The following is a 6,000-nucleotide window of genomic DNA, read 5'->3' as shown; positions in this document are numbered from 1 at the left end:
CGAGGATGGAGCCGCAGCTGTGGGGGTGATGTGGAGGCTCCGGGTCCTGCTGCTGCCTTGGGCTCATCCCAAAGGCTCCTCCCGGCAGGATGAGGATTAGGGGGAGGAGGATGGGGCTCGCAGGGAGAGCTGGCTCTGCTTCCCCACACGAGCGCAGGGCTGAGTCACGGCCCCACGGCTGAGTCACCGCCCCACATCCGCCCCGAGCTGCCGGGAGCCAAAATCCTGCAAAAAACCCCTCCGGTTCTTTCCATTCCCACTGAATTATCCCTCTGCTCCCACTCTGAGAGTGACCCCACTTTCCCTCTCAGCTGCTGCTGGGTGCTCTCAGCACCGCCGGACTGTGTCCCTCTTCTCTGCCTCAGTTTCCCCACCCTGGGTTTGACCCCACCTCTCCTCTCAGCACTCTGGACCCGTGTCGCTCTATTCCCTGCCTCAGTTTCCCTGTAATCCTGCAAAAACTCCGGCTCTTTTCAATTCCCACTGAATTATCTCCCTGCTCCCACCCTGGGTGTGACCCCACCTCCCCTCTCAGCACCGCTGGACCCGCGCCGCCCTCTTTTCTGCCTCAGTTTCCCTGTAATCCTGCAAAAAAACCTTCTTCTTTCCATTCCCACTGAATTGTCCCCCTGCTCCCACCTTGGGTGTGACTCCACCTCCCCTCTCAGCACCGCTGGACGCGCTCCGCTCTTCCCTGCCTCAGTTTCCCCACCCTGGGTTTGACCCCTCCTCCCCTCTCAGCACCGCCAGATTGTGTCGCTCTTCCGTGCCTCAGTTTCCTTGTAATCCTGCAAAAAAACTTCTTCTCCTTTCCATTCCCACAGCGTTTTCCTCCTGCTCCCACCTTGGGTGTGACCCCACTTTCCCTCTCAGCACCTCTGGACCTGTATCGCTCTCTTCCGTGCCTCAGTTTCCCCACCCTGGGTGTGACCCCTGCTCCCCTCTCAGCACTCTGGACCCGTGTCGCTCTCTTCCCTGCTCAGTTTCCCTGTAATCCTGCAAAAAAACTCCGACTCGTTTCCATTCCAACAGAATTATCCCCCTGCTCCCACCCTGGGTGTGACTCCACCTCCCCTCTCAGCACCGCCGGACCCATGTCCCTCTTCTCTGCCTCAGTTTCCCTACCCTGGGTTTAACTTCACCTCCCCTCTCAGCACTCTGGACCCGTGTCACTCTATTCCCTGCCTCAGTTTCCCTGTAATCCTGCAAAAACTCCGGCTCTTTTCAATTCCCACTGAATTATCCCCTGGTCCCACCCTGGGTGTGACCCCGCTTTCCCTCTCAGCACCGCTGGACCCGCGCCCCTCTTCCCTGCCTCAGTTTCCCCACTTTGAGTGTGACCCCACTTTCCCTCTCAGCACCGCCAGACTCATGTCGCTCTTCCGTGCCTCAGTTTCCCTGTCCCGAGGGAGATCCCCGGGTTATTCCCATCGGACTGTGTGGATGGGGGGGAAAGAGTCCACGAAGGCCAGCCTGGCCTCACCTTTATTTTTATTTTTATTTATTTATTTATTTATTTATTTTTATTTTTATTTATTTTTATCCCATGTCCCCAAGCTTCCTTGGCTTGTCAAGGGCAGAGGGAAGATTTTCCCACCCTCTGCCCCTCATTTTTCCTTGGCTTTCCCAATTCTCTGGGAATTGCTTGGGAAGATTTTCCTGTCTCTCCCAGTTGGAATTTGTTCTTCCCTCCCTCTGCTCCTCATTTTCTCCTTGACTTGTCAAGGGCAATTCCCAATTCTCTGGGAATTGGCTTGGGAAGATATTCCTGTCTCTCTCAGTTGGAATTTGTCCTTCCCTCATTCTTTCTGCCCCTCATTTTTTTTTCCTTGGCTTGTCAAGGGCAGAGGGAAGATTTTCCCACCCTCTGCCCCTCATTTTTTCTTTGGCTTGTCAAGGGCAATTCCCAGTTCTCTGGGAAGATGTTCCCAGCTCTCCCAGTTGGAATTTGTCCTTCCCTCCATTCCTCTGCCCCTCATTTTTCCTTGGCTTTCCCAATTCTCTGAGAATTGGCTTGGGAAGATGTTCCTGTCTCTCCCAGCTGGAATTTGTCTTTCCCTCATTCTTTCTGCCCCTCATTTTTCCCCTTGGCTTGTGAAGGGCAATTCCCAATTCTCTGGGAATTGGCTTGGGAAGATGTTCCCGACTCTCCCAGCAGGAATTTGTCCTTCCCTCATTCTTTCTGCCCCTCATTTTTCCTTGGCTTTCCCAATTCCCTGGGAATTGGCATGGGAAGATTTTCCCGACTTTCCCAGCTGGAATTTGTCCTTCCCTCATTCTTTCTGCCCCTCATTTTTCCTTGGCTTTTTGAGAGCAGAGGGAAGATTTTCCCACCCTCTGTCCCTCATCTTTCCCCTTGGCTTGTGAAGGGCAATTCCCAATTTTCTGAGAATTGGCTTGGGAAGATTTTCCCAGCTCTCCCAGCTGGAATTTGTCCTTCTCTCCATCCTTCTACCCCTCATTTTTCCTTGGCTTTTCCAATTCTCTGGGAATTGGCTTGGGAAGATGTTCCCGACTCTCCCAGCCGGAATTTGTCCTTCCCTCATTCTTTCTGCCCCTCATTTTTCCTTGGCTTTTCCAATTCTCTGGGAATTGGCTTGGGAAGATGTTCCTGTCTCTCAAACCTGAAATTTGTCCTTCCCTCCTTCCCTCTGCCCCTCATTTTTTTCCCCCTTGGCTCTCTCCTTCCCTCATGGCTCCGAGCGAGCATCCAGGTGTGCCCGGCCCTTCCCTTGGCACCGCATTCCCGGGATTTTTGGGAGGCTGAACTCGTCTCCCCGGTCTCCATGTGTCCGCGTGGGCGCGATCACACCCGGCGAGGTGGGAAAAGAAGCGGCGGCTGCTTTTTCCAGGCCCGGCCAGATGGGATCATCATCCCCTCATCGATTTTTGGGCTCTGACAAGTGACAGGCAGGATTTATCAGCACTTCCAAAGGCAGGGGCAGCGCCAAAGTGGGGAAAAAACACCAGCTGAGCCCCTGGAGCGGCTTTGGGCCTGAGCTCCGTGTCCTGAGTGGGAATTAACGGGATGGGAACGGGCCAGGATCCCGGGATTTGTCACCGAGAGCGGGCACGGTGCCCCTGCCCCAGGCCAGGCGGGATCCAGGCTCGGCGGGGAAGTTCCTGAAGGAACAATGTTGGATTTTCCGCGCTCTCGCCGAGATTTGGGAGTGAAAGGCGCGGCGGGGAGCCCCGGCAGGGATCCTTGGGAATGGGGGATGAGGCGGGAGAACAATTCCTGCATCCCAGGGACATCCTGGAGTGAGTCTTGTCCCTCATTGTCCCCTGCGGGTGGCCCTGGCTTTTCCCAGAGGACATCCCGGATGGGTTTGTCCCTCATTGTCCCCTGCAGGTGGCCCTGGCATCACCCAGGGGACATCCTGGAGTGGGGTTTGTCCCTCACTGTCCCCTACAGGGGTGGCCCTGGTGTCACCCGGCTTTTCCCAGGGGACATCCTGGGGGGGTTTGTCACTCATTGTCCCCTGCGGGTGGCCCTGACTTTTCCCAGGGGACATCCTGGGGGGGTTTGTCCCTCCCTGTCCCCTACAGAGGTGGCCCTGGCTTTTCCCAGGGGACGTTCGGGGTGGGGTTTGTCCCTCACTGTCCCCTCCAGGAGCGGCCCTGGCGTCCCCCAGCTTTTCCCCGGGGATTTGGTGGCCGCTCCACGAGCAAAGGGAGGATGAGGAATTTCCATCCCAGCTTTGGCTGCTGTGTCGCTGTGAGGGGGACAAAGACAGTCCCCTCATTTCCACGTCCTGGGGCTCTGCTCCCGGCATTCCCACAGCCCCAAACAAGGCTGGAATTCTCTGAGAATTGGCTTTAAATGACCTCACCCGGCCAGGGCCGGAGCTGGCGGTGACAGGAGTGGGGGACACTGGTGTCCCCCGGTGTCACCGCCTTGTCCCTGCTCCTGGCTGTGATTTTGAGCACCTGAGCAGCTCCCAGCTCTTTTTGGGGTGTGAAACCATCTCAAAATGATCGGACATGACCCAGGGACAGCACAGGCTGACTCTGATCCACCTGGCGAGGCGGAATCTCCCTGATCACCGCAGGAATTGACTCTGCCTGATTTCCCCCACCATCAAAATTCCCAAATCTCCCTCCCGCAGGCCTGACTGGGGCCTGACTCTCATTCCCATCTCCGTCTCTGCAGCACCGCACGGGTTAACCCGCTGTGCTCAGGAGCTCCCCCCTCGCTCTCCTCACCTTTCCCGGCAGGGAAGGGGTTATCTCGGGGCCGGGCCGGGCTCTCCGGGGCCGGGGCAGTGCGGCAGTGCAGCCCCGGGAGGGAGAGAGGGAGAGCATCCCCTCCTCCGGCTGCGCCAATGGCCGGGCGCGGGGGATCCGCATCCCTGCCGGGGCTTCCCACCCTGCCGGGCCCTGAATGCGCTCCCCTCCTCCTTTCTCCTCGTCTCTTTTCGTGCCGGAGCTTTCTCGGCCGATTTTTCACGCCTCGTTGACTTTTTATTATTATTATTATTATTATTATTATTATTATTATTATTCTCTTTTTTTTTTTTTTTTTCCCCGCGACCCGCGCGAGATTTTTTTCTTTTTTTTTTAATTTTTTTTTTCCCTCTCTGCCGCCTCACAGGAAGATTTATGGGACTGCAGTAATAAACTGTGTTTGAGAGATTCCTGTGGATGAGAACAAACCCCCGGCCAGCCCCGCGAACAGCGGTGCGGGGAGGAGAGGGGAGGAGAGGAGAGGAGGGATCTCAGGCGGATCCCGCAGCGCGGGGAGGTTTTCGGGAGCTTTTCTCTCACCAACTCCCTCCGAGGCGATTCCTGGAGATTATCCCCTAACCCGGCACCGCTGTTTTCCCGGGATAAAGGACACCATGGCCGGGCCCTGCTAGCAGCTCGGGGCCCCGGCCCCGGGTACCAAACCCTCCGCTGGCAGGTGGGGACGATGGGTGGATGAATCGGCAAAGAGAACCGCGTTCCCTCAACCTCCCTCTGCTCGGGGAAGGGCTGGCCAGGCTCTACCGCGGCATTCTGGCCGTGGTGGGAGCCCTTCGCCCGCCCAAGGAGCCGCCGGTGGCCCCCGGGGAGCGGAGAGCGGCTCCTGCCGCCCCCCCGGAGCCGCTGCCGCCGCCGCCTCCGCCACCGGGCCGGGGGAGCCGCGCCGCGCCCGCGGGTAAGAGACGGGACGGGACCGGGGCGGGGATGGGCCCCGGTGTGGGGATGGTACCCAGTGCGGGGACACGGCCCCAGGGATGTCCCGCCGGGCTGGGATGGATGGGATGGGATGGGATGGGGTGGGGTGGGATGGGATGGGATGGGATGGGGATGGGATGGGATGGGATGGGATGGGATGGGATGGGATGGGATGGGATGGGATGGGATGGGATGGGATGGGGTGGGGATGGGATGGGATGGGATGGGATGGGATGGGATGGGATGGGATGGGATGGGATGGGGATGGGGATAATGGGATGGGATGGGATGGGATGGGGTGGGATGGGATGGGATGGGGTGGGGATGGGATGGGATGGGATGGGATGGGATGGGATGGGATGGGATGGGATGGGATGGGATGGGATGGGATGGGGATGGGGATAATGGGATGGGATGGGATGGGATGGGGATGGGATGGGGATGGGATGGGCAGCGCCTCTGTCACCCCAGTGACCTACTTGGAAACAGCGTCCGGAAAGGGCTGTGAGGAAGGGAATGTTTCTGGTGTGAGAGAGGGAATATTTCTGTGTGAGAGAGGGAATATTCCGGGTTTTAGGAAGGGAATTTTTCTGGTGTGAGGGGGAGAATCCCCAGGTTGTGAGGAAGGGAATATTCCGAGTGTGGGAAAGGGATTTTTTCTGGTGTGAGGAGGGAAATATTTCTGGTGTGAGGAGGGGAATTTTTCTGGTGTGAGGAAGGGAATATTCCTGGTGTGGGGAACGGAATCTCCCAGGTGTGTGAGGCAGGTTTTAGGAAGGGAATATTCCGCTGTGAGGAAGGGAATATTCCAGGTGTGAGGAAAAGAATCTCCCAGGTGTG

The sequence above is a fragment of the Zosterops lateralis genome (genome assembly GCF_965231275.1).
Source record: "Zosterops lateralis genome assembly, chromosome: 24".
NCBI classification, from domain to species: Eukaryota; Metazoa; Chordata; class Aves; order Passeriformes; family Zosteropidae; genus Zosterops; species Zosterops lateralis.
The sequence above is the reverse complement of the archived record's forward strand: the minus strand, read 5'-3'. Positions refer to the sequence as shown.